Consider the following 23,373-nt stretch of genomic DNA (forward strand, 5'->3'; position numbering starts at 1 on the left):
CTGCCACCAAGAAAAAGTTTGGCCTTCTTCCTGGCACTCCTTTAATTGTACACAAACCAGAGACTAACCTCATCCACAAACTAAAGAAAACCACTGCAGCACAATACAGAAGAAACCTTCTTTCCTAAACCACATCCACCTTGCTGTACCATCTACAGGAAGAAGAGGTGCTGGATTAAGGTATAAACTCTATAGGCCCAGACCTGAGACCCAAGCTCAGTCACATGATGGGAGTTAAATTTCAGCTTTCATTTTAAAATAATAAATTTCTAGGCCTCGTGGTTTCATAGAAAAACTTGAAAATATGACCACAGTGTAAAAGATACAGGGACGTCTGCCTGAGTCTGCAGACAGCCTTTAACAATAGCTCTGAGAAGGGTGACTTGCCCTCATGCATCTCAATGGGATGTTTCCTGCAAGACCCCCATTGCTCCGGGGTGGAGGGAAGGAGAGCATGCCAATATCACCCCTGAGGAGTCTATGTATGGCAGGAAGAGAAGAATTTAGTGGATCTGACTTACCCACCCAAGATGATACAACCTGGTTGCTGGGATAAGTATTGGAATGCCAATCTGCTACTGTGCCTCTGAGGACAAAGAAGGAATTCCTGAGGCCACTTGGAGAGGAGAAGACCCCATGCAGCTGCCCCAGCCACTTTGGCAGGAGAAGGGGCTCCCTGAACTGCTATTCCAGGTGGAGGCAGGGACACAGCACAAGACTGGGGCCATGTGTGCATGAGGCCCTTGACTGCCTTAATCTAGCCCTGGTTGCTAAAACAAGGCCAGGAAGGTGTGGTTCTTCATTGCAGAAGGCAGACAAACTTAATGTAATAACTGGGATGCTCAAGGAGTGTCAGTCCTCAATCAGATTCTCAATTACTGCAAGGTGAACCGTCTGTTTCCTGTTATTTGAATTACCTAGCCCATCACATGAGCAAGAACTAGAACCTGGCACAGGATTTTCTCCAGTATAAAACTGAATATGAACTGAGGTTTTTTTTCTGCAAGCAGCAGTTCATAAAGATCTTTTAAAATTGTCCCATTACTCAGATTTGGACCAATAGGTAACTAGGTACTTATGTGACATCATCACCAAAGTATTTTAGCTCCTCACATTTATTAATGGCTCTTCTCCACACAATGTCTTTGTGAGATAGGGAAGCCTCAATCCCATTTTATGGACGGAGACCTGAGGCGCAGGGTAGATTAAGTAACTTTACCAAAGTCACACAGGAGGTCTGTGGCTGATCTGGGAATCAATCCCAGTTTATTCCCCTATCCACTACACCAGTGGTTCTCAACCAGGGTCCAGCGCCCCCTGGTGGGCCACAAGCGGATTTCCGGGGGTCCGCCAAGCAGGGCCAGGGTTAGACTCCTTGGGGCCCAGGGCAGAAAGCCGAAGCCCCTCTGCAAGGGGCTGAAGCTCAGGGCCCTGAGCCCCACCACCCGGGTCTGAAGACGAAGCCTGAGCAATGTAGCTTCCCCAGGCAATTGCCCTGCTTCCTACCCCCTAACGCCGGCCCTGGCTTTTATAGGCAGAAAACCAGTTGTTGTGGCACAGGTAGCCAGGGAGTTTTTATAGCATGCTGAGAGGGGGCACCTCAGAAAGAAAAAGGTTGAGAACGCCTGACCTACACCATCCCTTTCTCTTTTTATATGATGAATAAAGGCAAAATAGATACCCATGTGTTGAATTCATAATTACACAAAAGTGTTCAGTAAGCCAGGCTCTTTCAAACAACCAGCATTTTTAATACAGTCAAATGCAAGTTCGTACAGCAAGGAGCAAAGAATGAATGTCATATCTACAGGACTGTATCTGAGCTGAAGCAGACGTAAGGGCCACAGTGAATAACCAAATGAACATGAACTCCCACCAGGGTTAATCCTGTCCCGTCTTCCACATCTACAAAATGTTCCCAGGATGCAGCAGGTCTAGGCCAGCGTGTGAGGAGCCTGCTAGCAGTCCACTTTCCGCACGTGCCATGGAGCTGATCTCAGTCACAAAGGTTGGTGGTCTTTGGAGGCATCTGTGACTACTTAGCCCAAGCCCTGCAAGCCTGCATCAGCGGTCACAGGCCAGCCATGGGTGTCTAATTGCAGTGTAGACAAACCCTGAGTGGCTCTACTGCTGCTACGTACTCTGAGGGGACATTGTACTTGTCCTTGCAACAGGAAAGGTGGGGAAAATGTTGGCCCTTAAGAATGATGTCATGCAGTATGGTGTCCGAGAGCACATAGGTATTTACACTGAAGGGCCATTCAAATTTCCTGAGAGAGGATGTACCCTGTCAAGAGAAGTGAAATTCCAAATACACATCTGCTTTGTAAGTCAGCAAACCCTGAACCCCTGCAACCCATAAATGATACATGAATTTGAAGCATGAAGATTTCTTTCATCCAATATTCAGGATATTTCCAGCTTTAGGTTTACAAGCAAAGGGTGAATATGGAGCAGATTTGCAGCCTCGCCGTCAGACTAGCAATGCAGAGCTCTCAGTCAAGAGTAATGTTTAACCAATAATGTTGGGTTAATGAAGATAAAATGTTCAGCCAATCATATCTCCATTCTGCGCTTAGTGACATGAATCAAAGCTTTAGATAAACAGGCTTGTGCGTTCAAATCTTCATCAATCTAATAATCTTCTGCAGGGCTTTGTTTGTCATTTGCTACACGTGACCTCAGAAAAATAAGTATACACAGAAGATGACTTACTTGGAAAAAATATAAGTTTGTTAATGAGGGAGTCGGCAGGAAATACAATTTGCATGTTGTTGCAAGGGCAGGCGGGGGCTTCGCTAACACTGAAAGATAGATTTTAAAAAGTAAGGGTAAAATAATTAACACTTACTTGCTAGAAATCTCTTACTGTAAGTATGTGTGTTGTCTGTATGTACACAGTCCACTTGGCTTACGGGTTATACATGTGAACATCCCATGAATACACATTTGTGCTCTCCCCAGCTTAGAACAGCCTGGTTCATAATGGCTATCAAATTAGTAACATTTCAATTTTCTCAAAAAATATTGTTTGTTTGTTTTTTCAACTGAAACAATTTGGCAAATTTAACACAAATTGGTGAAAAGTTTCAGTTAACCTAGAGCTGCATTTTTCAGCAAAAACGTTCCAGATGAAAAATTTCACCCAACAATACCCAACAGCACTTCAAGTCCATCTACCCTCCCGATGAACACCAACAATTTCAATGTACAATTTAACATAATTTACATGAAGTTGTTGTCATCAAAAAGCTCTTATTACAATCCTAACTGTATCTCTCTATGTTGCAATACTTACCTATTACAGCATTTTCTCTCCAATGATGCCCTATTTTCCTGTATTAAAGTGCCAATATTATTTTATTTTACTCAATCCCAGGGAAAAGATGTAGGGAGTGAAAGTATTAGATGAAAAGCTTTCATTATGTTAAGTGCTTAGGAGGAAGCTCATGTGAATATGGAGAGAAAATAGCAATATTTCATTTCCATCCCTTTATTTCTGCAGAGTGACTGATTTCAATGTCAACAACTTAACGAGGCTGGACTATGAGTTGATGCTCAAATGCATAATAATGAGAAAAGAATGTGACTTGAGTTGCCTATATAATTTTGACTTATTTATTGGCATTTTATTTAGATCAAATGACTTCCGTTTAGAAAAAATAAATAAGGGCCTAATCCAAAGAAGTCAATGGAAAACACTCCCTTTCATTTCAACGAGCTTTGGATCAGACACTGAGGGTCTCTCTTTCTGGCGATTGTAGAAGCAGACTGCTGCCTTCTTTCCAACGGATTAGGTGTTACTTACATGTCTCAATTTCCATTTAAAAGTTTTCCTCTATTCTTATACCGGGGCCTTTTAAGACCTCTGGAGTAAAGATTGCCCCATACCAATGGGAAAACCAGACAATTTTACAGAGATGATTTATTTTCTATTTTAAAATATTAGCTTTTCAGTCACAGAAGGATTTGGCAGGGGTTACACACTGAATCAGTAAGCAGCAGAAACTCTCCTCATATACAGTTTTCAGAGTTCCCCTATCATTCTCACCTCTCAACTCCCTTAGCTGTTACGCATTACTTCTCCCAGGATTCCCTCCTTTCTGTGTGCTGGACACGGTCTAGCTGAACTTTTAATTCATCTGAAATCCACTCACTGTATATGCAAAGCACAGCAATTCTAGCATGGATTCATGTTTGTTTCAGTTCACGTACACTAGGGAGTTTACTCCAAGCTTCAGGTTTGAACAGAACCGAAAATTAAAGTAAAAACTGGCCAGACTTGTAGTAACTCATTTCACAGTCCTGTTCACTGAGAATGAAATTCATAATACTGCATTTAGCCTGATTAATCAGACATCATGTGAGTGGTGGGATTTTGGAAGGGAAAATTCAACCCACCCTCAACTCAGGGCATGGTGCTTCTATATGACCTCCATATCCCATGCTCCAGCTAGAGCTCCTCTGCACAGTGTAGTAGATCAGCATCATCAAAGACCTTATGGTCCTTCCCCCATTCCTGTCTCACTGCTGGTGTATGCTGGGCTAACGCAGAGATTCCTTCCACCACTGGCAAGGCCTCACTCTACTAACAGACCCCTCACCCCACTATAGGGTCCAATTGGTGCAGTGGGGCTTGTGCGGACCCTCCACGTCTCGGTGAATTTCATCTTTATTGAGTCATTCATTCATGATGTGATGCTGGCAGGCCAGATGCCAGCTCTTGTCCAGGCTGCAAGCATTAGTTAAGAACTAACAACCTCATACCTGAGGACCAGACCAGGTCAGCTGTATGTTAGTTTTGCTCGAAATAGGTATTAGTTACATAAGAATGCATTTAGTGGTTAGACTCTATGAAATGTTTGTACGTTGCTGCATGTATTAATCTCACTGATAATATCTATATCCCATGTTATCAGGTAATATTTAAGTGTTTGCTCTGTAACTGTAAAAGTGTTTGCTCTGAAACTGGAAACCCCCACAGTCAGGAGAGAAACATTACCAAGTGTGAAATACTAGTTTGCCACAGGAGGTGCTATCGTCTGCCTGAGAAAAGAAAGGCCACAAAAAAAAAAGAAAAAGACAACTTTGTTAATTGTTTCCTGTCCTCCCTCCCTCCCCTCCACCCCCATGAAGAGGAGACGTGCATGTGAACTCATCCCAACATCTTGAACTCTGTGGGGAAGAGAATAAAAAATCCCTGACAAAAAGAAACTGTATCTTTTTGGCTGTTTGAACTCTGAAGGACCAGAGACTCTAATCTGAAGCCAGAGATCCCCAGGGTCTGCCTCCTTGGTCTGCTCTGAAAGATCTACGGTACCAATAGATCTGGGGTGACTGGTGTCTTGGGACTGGGAGCAACTGATGTGGTGTGATTAAGTGACCTTTTATCACAAAGTCCAGTTAGTCAGACTGTTACTGTGATCCAGGAGTTCACATTTGTTACAGGTGTGGTGAAATCTAATTATAGAACACACCACCAGTTTGGGGTGTCTGCCCTGTTTCTGACAGTCTGCCCTGAGGTAGGCACTCATGGTTGTGAGCCACTCCAGACAGCGTGACACATGAGCTACTCACTAGCCGCGCTATACATACATTATTCACGGGGGAGTCAATTTCCATCCATTTGTTCTGGGGATCCTTTCATACACCATTTAATCACACTCTGACCTCTATTAACCCATATTTAGTGGGTTACCACAATTATTTCCACACTCCATTTATAATAATTCTACACTCCAAACAACTCCCCTGTCAATGTGAGCTCTTATGTTTTTCCATCTTTGCACCTCTAGGAGTCTCCTTGTATTACATTGTCCTTCCTCTTGTCTCACGAATAGAAAATACAAACCCATCACTTCATACAATCTCTTGATGTTATTGTAATGCAAATTCTCAGACTCAGAGAGATATTATCAATAGCCAGTAAATAACACCCAATTGTATTCTTTTTCTAAAACCCACCTCCGGCCCTTAAGGTGGTCTCGAGTATTAGTAGATAATAAATTTTAAACAGTCATGCCTATTTTCTAGTCTAGGCCCATGTTATTTTCATTATACCTTCTAGGAAGTTCATAGGAGCTGTAAATGCTTGGAAAGCTGGGCCATTTATTTAGGTGCCAGAATATGGATTACGGCAGAATTTTCTCTAGTTAAGCTTCTTAATCTGTATCTAGACAGCTAAATAAAAATGGCCTGATTTTCCAAAGCACTAACCACCACACAGCTTCCACTGACTTCTGCAGGATTTGTGAAGGCTCAGTACTCTTGAAAATCTAACCCCTTTTATTTAGGGGCTTAAATGTGGATCCATGTGTTTTCCTTTAGACACCCATCCGGGGCCGTCCATAGCTATTCTGGGGCCCTATGCAGCACCCACGCAGGGGTGTGTGTGGGGCCCCAGGCCTCTGCGGGGGGGCGAGGAGCAGGCCCCAGGCCCTGTGGGGGGGGGGGGGGGGGGGGGCCCCCGGCCCCGGGGGGGGGGGGGGGGGGGGGGGGTGGGGGGCGGGGGGGGGCCACTCACCAGCGGGGCGGCTGGGGCCAGGGTCACTGCACTTCCGCCGCCAGTGAGTGCAGCCCTGGCCCTGCTGCAGACCTAAGGGGAGTGGGCGCGGACTGGGCAGGGGCGGGGCGGAGTAGGGGTGGGGGCCCTTTGGGAAGAGCCAGAGCAGGGGCTGGAACAGCACCAGGATTCCTGGTGCCCTACACAGCTGCGTACTTTGCGTATGGGTAAGGACGGCCCTGCACCCATCTTTGAAAATCCTAGTTTAGATGCCTAATTTCAAAAATGTCAGTCTTAACTTCTGGGGCTGGGATTTTCAAATGATCCTAGGGGAATCTGGTGTCCAACTCCCATTGTATTGCAATGGCAGTTGGGTGCACATCTCCCCAGGCAATGACACTTCCACACTTTTGTTCCTATGTATTACTCTGTGCCGGCTAGAATTATAAAGAGGTGTCTTCTCCCATGTGTATATCTGAGCTAGTCTCTTTTCCAGGTTTTTCTTTCGGTCATCAAATAATGAGGAATTTGCCACCTTACTTCCTCATCATTGTCTAAGCCCTGATCTACACTAGGGGGGATTGATTTAAGTTACGCAACTTCAGCTACGTGAATAACGTAGCTGAAATCGACATACTTAGATCGACTTACTGTGGTGTCTTCACCATAGTGAGTCGACTGCTGCTGATCCCCCATCGACTCAGCCTGCGCCTCTCGCGGCGATGGAGTACAGGAGTTGACGGGAGAGCGCTCGGGGGTCGATTTATCGCGTCTAAACTAGACGCGATAAATCGATCCCTGCTGGATCCATCGCTGCCCACCGATCCGGCCGGTAGTGAAGACATACCCTAAGTTACAACACGTCACCCGTATTTTCCTTTTCTGCAGATGTCTGGAAGTTTCTTTATCCAGAAGGAAAACTAGCCACTAGCACTGTGATTTGAGAGCCAACCAAAAGTCTTTTTAACAGGAGGTTGGGATTAAGAAAAGCCATGTTAACAGAGGTTTTAAGGTCCAGCCATTGATATCTGATATAAAGGGCCTAGCTGCTTTGTGGTGAGTGCCTCTTGAAAAGTGCTGAGCCCCCTCTAACTCAGCCATCACCATTTTAGAAACATTTTTTCTTCTTTGGTGGCTAATGCTTTTAAAAGCCATAACTGGCCATCTCTGCTGGGGTTACCACCCATCAATAACTCATTGCTGGTGTCAGTAATCAGACAGTGGGTCAGATATTCAGCTCTGGCTAGTAACTTCTGAGCGCAAGAGAGGAAAGAGTCTAAAGGGGCATGGAACATGTTCAGCACCAGCCTAGTCCACAAAATAGTTAAGAGAACTTTAGAACAGCTATAAACCATGTCAGCTGCCCACAGCCACCAAAGACATTTGGGCATTGATGGAGTCTGGAGAGTCCACCAACCAATGTCCCGAAGCAGGGAAGGGAGGTGGCCTTATTATTGTTGTTACTGTGGTAGCATCTAAGTTCTCCAATCAGGGTTCAAGCCCCATTGTACTAGGCATTCTACAAATACTTACTTAAACAAAGACAGTCCCTTCCCAAAGAGTTTACAATCTGGGTTACCAGATAATGCAACAGGTGGATGAGACAAACACATGAGGGAGAGAAGAGACAGGGTAAGAGTAAAGCAAGAATATTTTAGCACAAGGAGCATTGGATTCCACTAAGAGACTCTTCCAGTAGGCAGATCACTGGATTTGAATCTCCTTTGTACAGAGGGACCCGGGAAAAGCAAATGGAGCTTGGAATCAGGCCCTGTAGACTTACTAAAACATTTTCAAAATGGACTTTTAGCATTCAGAAAAACAGATTTCTGTGTGCACCTCTCCCTTTTGCCAGAAAAATATCCCAGTGGAAGTCTGTAACCCTCTCTAACTGCAAAAGGAAACCTCCTAAGAAATCTGTTGTTGGAACACATTTTCTGGCTGGCTTACCATATTATAAATTTTTCTGACCTCTGGTTTGAGCAGCGTACTCTTTTCTAAATAGATTCTGCCTGCAAAAAGTTGCTAAGCAACTAGTCCCATATGATCTATTGTCGTTTCAGTAAATGAACCAGGCAGATAAAAGAGAGTTTAGAAACCTAATGGGTTGTAAAAAAAAAAACCAACACAAAAAAATCCAGTAATGCAAATACATCAATAATGTGTTTTATCTGAAAATAAATAATTTCTGGAGAAAACAGAAAAAGAATATTTGAAGGGACATTTAGCAGAACTGAACAGAAAGGGGAGGATCAAATCCTGTCATAAATGGTGGTTCTTATCAGACCTAGAATCTCTATCATGTTAATGTATGATTGGTTCCAACCTATATAAAACAGACTCCTTTATTGGTGTAGTATATTCTTGTGTGATCTGTCATGCAGTTTTAAGAAGCCATACAGAAGCCATGGTTCATACTTTAGAAGTCTGGCATGATGATTTTTTTCTCTAAATTCACTAGAGAATGGTGCAATACTTTTCTGATCCTCTTTCTGCTGCACTGTATCTCATGGTGCATTACTGTCAGTCTGTTTTGCAGGGCAGGATAGTTCAACTAAAAGAATGAAATGCCATAGCCCTTTGCATTTTGATCACTAATTTGAGCTTTGGTAGGAAGCAGGATCTCAAAAATGTACCCCATGAATTCTCTTTTAAAGATATGAGCGTCTCCCCAAAGTAGATATGGAATTTGCATTTACAAGTGAACTGTGTCCACTTCATTCACTATTTAGAATACTCTGGGCTTGATTTTCCTCTGACTTACACCAGTAATGGTGTAAAGACAAAAGGCTGCTCTCATTGCAGTCAATGGGAACTTTGCCATTACTTTCAGTGGTCCCGATTCTCCCATCCTTAATCTTGCTGAGTATACGCTGCAAGCAGTCCCCTGAAGTAAGTGGTACTTATACCAGGGTAAAGTACAACTCAGAATGAGTTGGGGGTGGCAGAAATGGGCCTAACGGGAATAGAATTGGGCCCTATATCCAGCGTCACTCCACTGGAATTAGTGGAGTCATTGTGGTGTAAAGCTTTTGCAAGAACAGGGTTAGGCCCTCTTCATTGGTGTGAGCTGTCCTAGTCAGGCAGTATCTGGAACACTCCACTCCATGGCCTGTGGGCTCGTCATCAGACTCCCTTCTGACCCCATTTAAGCTTGCTCTGTTGCCGGCTCTAAAGATTTTATCTATAGTCATCATTTCGGAGATCCCCTTCTTTCCTCCCATTTTAACTCTGTGTCCACCTGTATTAGGCTGTCGTTGTTGGTCAGAAGGGTAAGATAAATGGTAGACTCTTTTGGCACTGAGAAAGAGACCAACACTGAATGTGTCCACACCCTGCTAACCTATGGAAACAAAGTGCTAAGGCTGCAGTCTCATGGTCAGGCATGCCATACGCCAGTTTACCACTGCCAAGTCACCAGAGGCCTGATCCAAAGCCCAGTGAAGTCAATGGGAGTCCTTCTATTGTCTTCAATGGACTTTGGAGCAGGCTCCATAGCAACTCAACTGTTCCGCCTATGTACAATTAAAGACATCAAACTTCCTACACTCCAGTCATTTTAAATTACAAAGGAGCAATGGGCTATTCTGAGCTAATTACAGACTTCTTGCCGCTTATCATGGGTCATTGCCTCTTTAATAATATAGCAAATGTTTTTTTTGTTTTCATTTTGTATCAACCAGGTGCTTACATGTTATTTTTGTACTTGCATTTCCTTCCTGTTTGCCTCTTCCTGTCACTCTGGCTGATTTTGTTTTCTCCAGATGCAGGAAGGAGATTTCTGCAGTCATGGGGAAGCTCCAGGGCTAAGAAATGAACTTTCTGTAGAACATTTGCTATGCGAAATAAAGCAGAAAATGCAAAATATGTTCTTACCGCATGCAAGGGCCATTGGTTTAATCCAGAGATTCTCAACTGTAGTTAGTGTAGCACATGCTGAAGAGAAGTAGCTGGTCACCTAGGGCAAAATCCTGACCCTATTGAAATCCAAAGGAGTTTTGCCATTGACATCAATGGGGCCAGAATTTCACCTGTTCTCGTCCTTGTTTCTCACTGCTAAATCACACTAAAAGAAGCGAAGCATGCCCCAAATGCTCTCCTAATGTTACTTTTCCATGTCAGCAGTATCTGTTGTTCCTACAGAGATGTTATGTGATGGGTGGGGAGGTGATGAATGCAACTGGGAATGTCAGGGGAGATGAGTCCACAACTTCTTTCTATTCAGATCTGGTCCATGCTATGAAAACGTGGAGAACTATTGGCAATTTAATAACATAAGAACTTATGTGCCTGCAACTGTTCACACCAGGCAGAATTTTCCAAACCACCCATACTCATCTAGACACCAAAATAAGGGGCTAGACTTTCCAAAGAGTTAGCCATACATGTATGTAATGGGAGCCCTTGGCCGCTGAGTAGCTTTGAAAATATGGCCCTTATTTAACCATATGAGAATTGAGGTCTTCTGGAAATCTGGCCCAATAAGACTTTAATCCCATCAAAGGCTTTCTACTGACATAAAATGCCAAGTCAGATCTTGAGAAGTTTCTTTTATTTATATCACTACAGTGTTCTGAGATGGAGTTGTTATATCTGAGTACAGTTTGGGTCTGTATAGATTTGTATTTTCTGGGTCCCTAACCAGCTGTCTCACTCAGACACACACCCTCTCCACAGAATTCAGAGTAGTTTCAATAGAAGTTTATGGGTTTGGCCCATCTCTTGTTACATTACATGCTGGCTGTCAGCTGTTTTATCATACACACAATTTTCCTATCTAAGGAGCTACAGCAGTGAAAAAAATCTGTGCAAGTGAGAGCAGAATCAGGCCTTGAATCTTGAAGACTATTCATTGTATCTTTTGTTCTCTGCACAGCAAACATAATATGAAGGAACCACATAGACACAATTGGGTTCCACATAATGGTGTTTACTAACCATATATAGCATAAAAAGCCTAATCTACATTCTACAGTTCTGGCTGATTTCTAAAACATGGAACACAATGAGTGCCACTAGAGGGCTAACAACTATTTAAAGGGATACTACCCAATTACTGTACACTACACCATTCTCAAAATTGTCTGGTGTTTTTCTCCAAGCAATCACAATTTCAACTATACAAGTCCTATGGCACGAAGATGCAGACCAGAAAGAACTCTCTATTTGGTCTATTGATGAAAAGGGAAAAGTGCTAACGGAGAGATCTGCATTTGCATAGGCTACCTACCCACAATTCCTCTAATCACCACAACTAAGCATCAACTTAGATTTGGGGGACAGAGTATTCTCCCAGAGAGGCTCAGTGAGAGGGAAAAGCGTAAAGAACTCCTTTCCAAGCAGCTAAGGCCAATGCTTAATTTGCGAAGAAAGAGGTGCCAGGGATCAAGCAATAATGATGGTGACTTCATGCATACCATATATGTGAGGTCATGCAGCATGGAGGATGCAACTTGGTTCTACATCCTCCACACAGCGTGGCCTCGCACACCACTGACAGAAGAGGTGCCATGGCTGAGTCTCAGCAAGCCCCAGTCCAAATTAAGCTCTGGCCAGGAATCTGCTCAAGGGTCCTAAGTAGGGCTGGGCAAATGTTTTGGGCCAAAACTCTTTTTGTTAAAAAATGTAAATTTCGGTCATCTGAAATGTTTTGTGAATTCGTATCAAATTTGTCGTATTGGTTGGCTTGGGAAAAAAATAGAATGAAAAATTTTCAAACAATGTGAAATGTTTCATTTCAAGATTTTCAAAATGTTTTTTCCAGTTCAAAATGCCTTTTCATTTCAAAATGTACTTCAACTTTATTTTTTAAAATGTATTAAAAATACCTGAGAAATGACACAATGTTTTTGTGTTGCATCAAACTAAAGTTCAATCAGAAGGGTTGTTTTTTTTGTACTTTCTGGTTTACCAAAAAAATGTTGTTTCAGGTCAACCCAAAACTACATTTTCCCCCCCAATATTTCAGTACAGCCAGTGAACCAAAATAATAATAAAAAAAATTATTCACTGAACTTTAGTCCTAAGTCTTGATTCCCCTCCTGTGGGGACATTGCAGCCAGAGATGGCTCAGAGGATTTCACGCTGAAAGCCATCACAGAGGGCAGCGGCAAAGCAGAGCTGAGTGGGTTCCGCCTACCCAGCACCTTCATAAAGCTGAATCACTCATCTGGGTTCTGTGGTGGTACCCCCTGGTAGGACCCATCAAGCAGCTCCCTTGGGGCTGGAGACAGACCCACAGAGAGACTCTTGGACTGTGCTACTCACTGCTCCAAACTGAGAGTGGGGCTTGGGGGAGGGATGATGTGTGGATAAGGGATGATTACAGGTGGGACATCCTCGCTGGGGGGTGGGAAGGGAGCTAGACGGACTGCTGCCAAAGCTACTTTGGGAGAAGGGGGTATTTTACTCTTTATTTGCATATCTGTTATGGGGCTGGGTTTCCCCAAGTTTGTGATTGTGTTCCCTTTCCACTAACAAAGATTCCCTTGAGAGGAATCAGAGTGATTGCAAGTGGGGAAGTTCTGCCTGTGAAGGGCACCCAGGGAGGTTGTGTTTAGCTTTCCCAGGTTTCTGGACGGGGTGGGGCTCAAGCTGATTTAGTTGTTTGTCAACGGGGATCCCAGATATATTGAACCTGGCCCCCATTGCTGCCGCTAACCACCTGGCAGAGAGGTTACAACTAGAAAATTCTCCGATTCAGGCTACATCTACACTTGGAGCTGGGGTTATGATTCCCAGATTACACTGACATACTCACATAACTCTCATTGAGTTAGCAAGCTAAAAAAGTAGCGTAGGCAGAAGTGAATGGCGGCATGGACCAGCCACCTTGAGTATGTACCCATGGGATCCAGTCAGCTTTGTACTCAAGGCAGCTAGTCCATGCTGCTGCTTACTGTGCTACCATGGCTACACCACCATTTTTAGCAGGCTAGCTCAATGACAGCTAGCGCGAGTATGTCTACACGAGGTGGGAACACACTTCTCGCTCCAAGGGTAGAAGCAGCCTCAGATATGAAACATCAAATTGAAGCACTAGGAGATAGTTTAGAGAGATTGTCCAATGGCAAATGGTGCCCCTGCCTGAGGGGGCAGCTACCCCCCCCCCAACCTTGGTTGCCTGCTCCAACTTTTCATAGGCCTGCATACACCAATTTCCCCTCCTCCCTCGACTTTGCAGGATACAATATAATCACATATAATGCTCTATCTGCTGACACAGCTTTTCCCCCCCTCCCACAATTTTTCTGAAATGATGCCCCTGGAGATAGGTGGGAAATGCGTTTCCCATTCCATGAGAAGTGTTGAGATTTCAATACATTTTCCCATTCTGAATCTGGATGAAAAAGTTCTCAAATTTTCTCAAACGGAGTATAGATTACAAAGTGTCACTGAAAAATTTCCAACCAGCGCTACTAGTTTACCTCAACTGTAAAATATTTATCCATATGTCTTTGACTCTAACCTTAAACACAGCAGAGGGACAGATCTTTGGCTGGGGCTCAATCATGAAAAGTGCAGAGCAGTGGGCTTTGAACCAGCAAAGCTCTTAAGCTTATTCGTTATCTGAAACACGTGATCTGTCCCAATGAAGTCAATAGGAGTACTCACGGGCTTAAAATTAAATGTGTGTTTAAGCACCTTGCTGGATCAGAATTAGAGTTCTCAGTACTTGGCAGGATCAAGTCCCTGGGGTAAATCAACAGCTCTACTGAACTCATTGGAGTTATGCTGATAAAGACAGCTGGGGATATGGCCAATAACGTGTGTCAGATAAAATCAAACCCCTTTGCCACCATTATGATCAATTATTCTATAGCCGGGGTAGGCAACCTATGGCACGTGTGCCAAAGGCAGCACATGAGCTGATTTTCAGTGGCACTCACACTGCCCGAGTCCTGGCCACCAGTCCGGGGGGGGGGCTCTGCATTTTAATTTAATTTTAAATGAAGCTTCTTAAACATTTTAAAAACCTTATTTACTTTACATACAATAATAGTTTAGTTATATATTATAGACTTCTAGAAAGAGACCTTCTAAAAACATTAAAATGTATTACTGGCACACGAAACCTTAATTTAGAGTGAATAAATGAAGACTCGGCACACCACTTCTGAAAGGTTGCCGACTCCTGTTCTATAGTAACACATACATGTCCCAATCAGGATCATGGCCGTATTGTGCTAAGCAATGTACAAAAGTAGAATCAGAGAGGGTCCCGGCCCTGAACAGCTTCTGATAGAATTAATTTTTCTGGATGTGTGATGGGATAAGATTCATCACTGCGGTGCCACCTACTGGCTGTCTTGGGAATTAGCTCTGCGCCCTCATCTGGTGGTGTCTCATCCACGGTCACCTCTGCTCCTGGACCCACGTCACGCCCAGGACCCCGGCGTCCTCTTCATGACACTGCCCTCCAGCTGTGCCACACACTACGTTCTCCCCTTCCGGAGGACCTGCAATCTCTGTCCAGCCACTACCTCAGTCAGAGCCATCCCTACCCATACGCAAAGTACACAGCTGCGTAGGGCACCAGGAAATTTGGGGCACCAAATTTCCTGGTGCCCTGCGCAGCTGCGTGCTGCTCCAGCCCCTGCTCCGCCCCAGCCCCGCCCCCACTCAACCCCCTCCCCAAAGCTCCCACCCCTGCTTCTTCCTGCCCCCCGCTCCACCCCCGCCCCACCCCCACTCCACCCTTTTCTCAAAGCCCCCACCCTGCTCCGCCCCTTCCCAGCGAGAAGTGCAGCAACCCGGCCCCACCCGCACCACCGGTGAGTGCTGGGGGGGCAGTTCCTCCCTGCCCCCCCAAGCCAGCCCCACCCCATGGAGGCCTGGGGTCAGCCTCCCCCAGAAGCCTGGGGCCACACAAAAACACCCACAGGCCCCCAGAATAGCTAGGGACGGCTCTGACCTCAGTGGCAATTTCAGTCCTATGTCCCAGGGCCACTTCCCATGTGGCTCCAGCCCCCTTTTCTGCCCTTACCTCAGGGCCTCAGCCTGAGGTCTAGCAGCCTGCCAGGAGCTCTCTCTAGCTCTCCCAGCCGGTCCCTGCTTGCAGCACTGAATTGTCCCAGGTGCTAGGGCTTCTTCACCCTGCTAGGAGCCTGATCTCCTCCCTTCAAGTTCCAGTCAGCTACTGAACCCTGCTCTGTCCTGCAGCTGTTCTTATAAAAGCCTGCCTGGCTATGATTGGCTACTCCTCTCAGCCCCTTTCTAATTGGCTTCCTCCAGTGCAGTCTCCCTAGGGCTGCTTTTAACCCCTTTTCTGCCAGTGAGGGGCAGCCACCCCATCACAGGATGGAAAGTCATTTTTTCCCCCTTAAAATTGCAAACTTTAATGAAGATGTACAAAGTTCTAAGTTACCTGGGCCAGATCATTCTAACATACTATGAACACATGGATTATTCAAAGACTATTGTAGCAACTGAATAAATATTGCTATTTCTTCTTGGTAATGCATTTATTCTGAATAAATACTTTGCTTTATGAATGCTGGCTGCTCACTGGTAAAACCTGGCACGGCCTTGAGAGAACAGGACGGCAGGGGCTGAACTAAAATCAGACTTGCTAAGATTATCACAGTGGAGTACAGCCAAAATCCCCAGTTTCAAGGAACAGAGTCCTGGTACTCCACCCCCAAAAAGCTGACCTGAAACCTACGTGGATGCCCCAAAGAGGCCAGGAAGAGATCAGAGGTGCAGTTACCCCAGGAACTTGAATAATCCTCCCCTTTTTACATGACTGAATAGTTTTGTAAGTCAAATATCTTGGATAACTAATGGCAAATATTCTGATAGGAGCATTTGATGCCTCACTGCTGATACACCTGGAATATTTAGAATTCTAAGATGCTGCTAAATTGTAAAATAGGAATGGATGAGCCTGGTACAGGGCTGGAATCTTAAACTTCAAGAAAAGTGAAATAAGCGGAAGCCAAACTAAAGCTCCAGTTCCTCTGAAATTTACATAATTAATGAGACATGATTTGGTGGCACATTTTCATACCTAGCATTCCAGGAAAAGCGGTTTCCTTCAGTGAGAACGCTCTGAAAGGTTAGCTAAATCCCAGAACTATGAGATAATATATACACAGCTTGGTACAGGTATTTGCTTAGTGGGGGTGGACAGCCTGGTAGAGCTCAGTAATGCACATAAATTCAAGCCTGGATAGGTTTTTGGCAAGGCTGCTGCTAGTGGCAAGGATGTCATTAAGAGATTTCAATTTGAATAAAAGTAGTTATCTGTCTGCTCCAGATATTTTTTTTCAGGTGGTAATGAGTTAGAATGAAACCAAGAAAAAATACTTTTTATAGTGCAATACTTTATTGATAAGCACCCCAAATATTCACCTGGACAGAGGGTACAACACAAAAATAACATTAAAATATATGATTATTTATTTATGCCACTTCATAGTTGTGCCTGGCAATTTGCAGATGAATAATATGCATGGGGTCCCTGCTAGAGGAGCTAATCTAAATAAGATGATGTAGAAATAAACAAAGTGAAGTGGAAGGGGAATATGGGGATCAGCAGCACGTTACGATCAAGTGGGCTGGAAGCTCCAACAGTTCAAGAACCGATATTAGTATTATCATAATGCCTACGATCGTGCCCGTCATGGACCAGGTTCCCATTGGGCGAGGTGCTGTTCTAGCACAGAACAAAAAGACCCTGCCCCAAGCTGTTTGTTCTCGCTGCAGCAGCCATAAAGAGATCAACCATCAATTTCATCCAGGGTGTTGCCAGGCCTTGTCCCGTTCTCAAGTCTGACAGCGTAGGGTCACAGGGAGAGTGGAGTTTGGATAATTTTACCCAGGAACGGGGGACTGGAGATGGTAGGAGTCGGAGAGTTTGTTGGCATCACGTATGTGTTCCCTGAGAAATATCCAGACTATTTCACTCTCCATGGAGGTCAGGAGATGGCCTTCTCAAAAAGCTGTCAGCTATGAACCCAGGTTTCCTTCACTGGCTTTCACTCGCCATCAAGGACTAGCTCAGTGGTTCTCAAACTGTTTTACTGGTGACCCCTTTCATGTAGCAAGCCTCTGAGTGCGACCCCCCCCTAATAAATTAAAAACACTTTTTAATATATTTAACACCATTATAAATGCTGGAGGCAAAGCGCGGTTTGGGGTGGAGACTGACAGCTCGCGACCCCCCAGGTGATAACCTTGTGACCCCCCTGAGGGATCCCAACCCCCAGTTTGAGAAGCCCTGGACTACCTTCTTTCTCACATGTACACCTTTCTTGGAGCTTCCTGCTGTATGGTTAGGTCAAACCCCAACAAGAAACATGGAGGATGGATACTCTCTGAGCCAGACTGATTTCCTCAATTTTAGCACCAGAGGTGTTATGACGCCTTCCCTCCCAGTCCTCCTGAGTTCCAAGTCCGCATTCCCCCCACACAGGGCACTAGTGAATCCTTAATTGGACTGCTGCTGTGAACAGCAAATTAGTTAACTGTTGTTCAGTTTACATTCTTGTTATTGATTTGTATTACAATAGCGCCAAAAGGCCTCAGCTGAGATCAAGGCCCCATTGTGCCAGGCGCTGTACAAATGTGTAGTGAGACACAGTCTGTGTCCCAAAGAGTTTACCATCTAAATAGACAAGATGACAAAGTGTGGAAGAAGGGAAGCATTACTATCCCCATTTCACAGATGAGGACCTGAGGCACAAAGAGCTGTAGGGAGAGATGGGACTGGGCACCTAAATCCCCCCTTCCGCCCCCAGTATCTTGCCGAAGGTCATACAGAAAATCTGTGGCAGAGCCAGAAATTAAATCCAGAGTCCCAGTTTCACCCAGAAGAGCATTCTTCCTGTTTCTTTGCTTTTTTGATCGGTGGCTAATGATTATGTGCCTGACTGAGAGAAGTAAGACCCGAAGGCTTATTTAATAACCTAAATGATATTTACAAGCAGCAAGCATTTGGTGAGGAGGATCCTATGGCTTTAACTGAAAACCTTGCTCTCTGGACCTGAATCGAGGCACTCTGCTACTTTTAAAATATGAATTACTGATGTATTTGATATAAGATCAGAACTTTAATTAAAAACAGAGTTTTTACTTTGACTCCTGCTGCCTCCTCTTCCCCCCCGCAAACTGAGGTTTTAATCTTTCCCTGGTTTGGTGTATCTAACTGAGAAGCTGTTAGAGTTGCATCACATTTTGCATATTGCTCTACTAACATTACAGGCGATTATGAAAAGCATGTATCATCTGGCACGATAAGGAAAACATTTACAGGGCACATTTTATCCAGAGCTGATTATTACTCATCTGATTTGTATTGTTTTTTTTTTCTTTTTAAGTGGAACTTAGTGCTTCTAAAGACTGTCTGCACTGGAGCCTGGTGTCCTCTGTTTATCAGCTAGATTCAGCGATCCCAAAGCCAGAAAGGTCTACTGTGATCACCTAGTCTGCTCTTCTGTATAACCCAGGCCACAGGACTTCCCTGAACTAACTCCTGTTTGACCTACAGCAGACCTTTAAAAAAACCATCCACCCTTGATTTAAAAACTGCTGGTGCTAGAGAACAGATCATAGCCCTTGGTAAATTGTTATCAGCTGGATGGATGCAGCGCAGGGAGAGGCAGCAGCAACACTGCAAAGTTTTTGCATCACCAGGGGGATGTGCCTTAGCCCTCACCTGCAGCAGCTGCTTCGAGGAGTGAAAGATTAGCTCAGTCTCCATGTCTGTTCATTTCTTGGCCTGAGATATTTTACCAATGAATGCCCCTTCTGGTGGTAGCTTTTTGTGCTGTGGAGTGGACACTGCTCCACCATTGGAGCTAGTGAGGAAGGGCAGTGGGGCTAGGGAGACGAGCTGGGAGGAGGCAAAGGGGAGAGGATGAGGAGGAGAAATGGGCAGGCTGATGGAGGCAGAGCTACTTCTGATGTCACAATCCTAGCTGCCAGCTATCTAGATATCATTTTTCTTTTTAACGAAAGGTCCAAACTCCCGCCACATGGCCTATGTCTATTTATACTTTAAAACTGGGTAAGAATTGGGATGAAGATGGGCTGCCTCACCATATCCACCTGCGATGACAAACTGCTCATACCAGCAAACTAACTCGCAGTCACTGTCCCCAGCGCGGCTACTTACCTGCCATGTGACCTTGGGTATCTCACGTCCCTTTTCTGTCCTTTTGCTCCCCCCTCAGCCTTTGTCTGTCCAGTCTATTTCGAGTGTAAACCCTTAGGTTGTAAGTATTATAAAATCTTAGATCTAGGCTCAGAGACTGGTTCCCACTATGTGTTTGTGCAATACCTAGCACAAAGGGCCCTGATTTCAGGGAACATCTCTAGGAGAGCTGTGCAAATAATGGATTTTCCAGTTCACTAGCATGTCTGAAAAAAAAATATAGTTTTAGGTCAAACCTTTTTGTAAATTTTTTGAGACTCTAAGAGTTAAAAATATCATTGCAGGTAAAATGAAACATTTAGGTCAATCCAACATGAAACATTTCATTTTGATTTTGAACACTTTTAAACGATTATTTTAAATAACATTAAAGGAATTTTTGAAGTGAAAAGTCATTTCAAAAGGAAAAATCAAAATGTTTTGTTTTGAAAATATTGACACAATGTTTTATTACTTTTAAGAGGGTGTTTGGGGGCGGGGTTGGTTTTTTGTCAAAATAATTGAGCAAACTCAAACACAAATTCACAGCATGTTTCAGTATCGCCACATCTGCATTTTTCACCAAAAAAGCTTTTGTACAAAATAATTTGCCCAGCTCCAGGTGCTGCTGTAATTGCTAATAGTACATCCTTCTACTTGGTCAGCATGCTGCTGTCCATTGCTCTCCCTGTGCTTCTCTTGAAATAAAACAGCACATGATCACTATATTGTTTAACCACTGATTACTTGGTAGCTCTGCTGACTGAGTGCAGTTCCTATTGCAAAAAGCATGAAGCAGTGCTCTGGTACAGCACATTGTCGTTTGAAGCAGCAGCACAATTCCAGGTGTGTTTTCCTGAAGGCTCTCCCAACTGCAAACAGCTTGCAAGGAGTAAGATTGTTCCCTTTTAGTTTATTGGTACTTTTGTTAATTACACGAGGATCACTGTGGAGGAGCCACTCACGGCTATCAATATATTTGAAATTAGGAATTAAAGAGTTAAATGGGAGTCATTTTTATCCCCTGACTTAATAGAAGAGTTGAGCTGTGTGTGCTACAAGTCCACTCAGTCCCACATCTTGTTCCGCCAACCAGTAAAACAAACAAGTTTGCTTACATTTACGGGAGATAATGCTGCCCGCTTCTTATTTACAATGTCACCAGAAAGTGAGAACAGGCATTCGCATGGGACTTTTGTAGCCAGCATTGCAAGGTACTTACATGCCAGATATGCTAAACATTCATATGTCCCTTTATGCTTCGGCCACCATTCCAGAGAATATGCTTCCATGCCGATGACGCTCGTTAAAAAATAATGCATTAATTAAATTTGTAACTGAACTCCTTGGGGGAGAATTGTATGCCTCCTGGTCTGTTTTATCCGCATTCTGCCCTTTGTTTCACGTTATACTAGTCTCGGATGATGACCCAGAACATGTTGTTCATTTTAAGAACACTTTCACTGCAGATTTGACAAAACGCAAAGAAGGTACAAATGTGACATTTCTAAGGATAGCTATGGCACTTGACCCAGGGTTTAAGAATCTGAAGTACCTTCCAAAATCTGAGAGGGACGAGGTGTGGAGCATGCTTTCAGAAGTCTTGAAAGAGCAACACTCCCATGTGGAAACTACAGAACCCAAACCACCAAAAAAAAAAAAAAATTGTTCTTCTGCTGGTGGCACCTGACTCAGATGATGAAAATGAACATGTGTCGGTCCGCACTGCTTTGAATTGTTATCGATCAGAACCCATCATCAGTATGGACGCATGTCCTCTGGAATGGTGGTTGAAGGATGAAGGGACATATGAATCTTTAACGCAGGGGTGGGCAAACTATGACCCGGGGGCCACATCCGGCCCTCTAGACGTTTTAATCTGGCCCTCAAGCTCCTGCTGGGGAGTGAGGTCGGGAGCTTGCTTCACACAGCTCCCGGAAGCAGCGGCATGTCCCCTCTCTGGCTCCTACACGTAGGGGCTGCCAGAGGGCTCCGCACGCTGCCCCCGCCTCAAGCACCGCCTCCGCAGCTCCCATTGGCCAGCAAACGGGGCCAGTGAGAGCTGCAGGGGTGGCGTCTGCAGACGGGGCAGTGCGCAGAGCCGCCTGGCCACGCCTCTGCGTAGGAGCCAGAGGGGGGACATGCTGCTGCTTCCGGGAGCTACTTGAGTTAAGCGCTGCCCAGAGCCTGCACCCCAACCCCCTCCTGCGCCCCAACCCCTTGCCCCAACCCTGATCCCCCTCCTGCCCTCTGAACCCCTCAGTCCCACCCTCCTGCACCCCAGAGCCCGCACCCCCCTCAAAGCCCTCATCCCCCCACCTGCACCCCAATGCCCTGCCCCAGCCCAGAGACCCCACACACACCCTGAACTCATTTCTTGCCCCACCCTAGAGCCCACACCCCCTCCCGCACCCCAACCCCCAATGTCATGAGCATTCATGGCCCGCCATACAATTTCCATACCCAGATGTGGCCCTCAGGCCAAAAACTTTGCCCACCCCTGCTTTAGCGCATCTGGCACGTAAATATCTTGCAACATCAGCTATGACAGTGCCATGCGAACGCCTGTTCTCACTTTCAGGTGACACTGTAAATAAGAAGCGGGCAGCAATATCTCTTGCAAATATAAACAAACATGTTTGTCTGAGCGATTGGCTGAAGTAGGACTGAGTGGACTTGTGGGCTCTAAAGTTTTACATTGTTTTATTTTTGAATGCAGGTTTTTTGTACATAATTCTACATTTGTAAGTTCAACTTTCATGATAAAGAGATTGCACTACAGTACTTGTAATGGGGGAATTGAAAAATACTACTTCTTTTGTTTTTTTACAGTGCAAATATTTGCAATCCAAAATAAGGTGAGCATTGTACATTTTGTATTCTGTGTTGTAATTGAAATCAATATATTTGAAAATGTAGAAAACACCCAAAAATATTTAAATAAATGGCATTCTATTATTGTTTAACAGCACGATTAATCATGATTTTTTTTTAAAATTGCACGATTAATTGCAATTCATTTTTTTAAATCGCTTGACAGCCCTAGTTTTTATATTTTCAATGAAAACCTGAAAACTTTTGAAGAATCTGTGATGAAAACTTTTCAATTTTCTTCAAACTTTTCCCAGGAACCAATAAACATTTCCCTGCCAGCTGTATAAATGAAGCACCTCAGAGCTCTGTACAGAATATTGATGACACTGAAGGAGGGAAAAGGTTTTTCTATGGTTTCCTGGGTCTGATTCTCCTCTGCCTTGCACCTTTATGTGGGTGTAAATCACTATACGAGAGATGGTGAATGGCTCCCAGATCAAGGAGTTTTGCACTCACTTTGCACAGACATGAAGGACTGCAGGAGGCACCAAGCAGTGGACAAGCCAATCAGGCCAATTGCATTTGTCTGTCTTCTAATAATGGCGTAGAACCATAAAGGTAAAATGAGGGGTGGGGAGGGGGAATTATTCCTTTACTAGAATTCGCAGGTAAAGCCACCTAGCTCTCCGTGGCTGCCTAGTACAGGCCTGAAAAGGAAGAGGAGAGTAAAATGAAGGAGTGTAGATAATTAATTTCCAGAGAGAGTGCACTATTTATGAATAATAGAAGCTACCCTCTTTCTCTCAGGCAGGATTTCAGACTGGGATTTACATTATTCAGGATTTTTGAGGTAGAGTTAATAGTAATTTTTCAATGGGAAAACAGAATTTCTTCAACATAATCATTCACAAAAATAAAAATC

The sequence above is a fragment of the Terrapene carolina genome, unplaced genomic scaffold (genome assembly GCF_002925995.2).
Source record: "Terrapene carolina triunguis isolate 2854851 unplaced genomic scaffold, T_m_triunguis-2.0 Scaffold35098, whole genome shotgun sequence".
NCBI classification, from domain to species: Eukaryota; Metazoa; Chordata; order Testudines; family Emydidae; genus Terrapene; species Terrapene triunguis.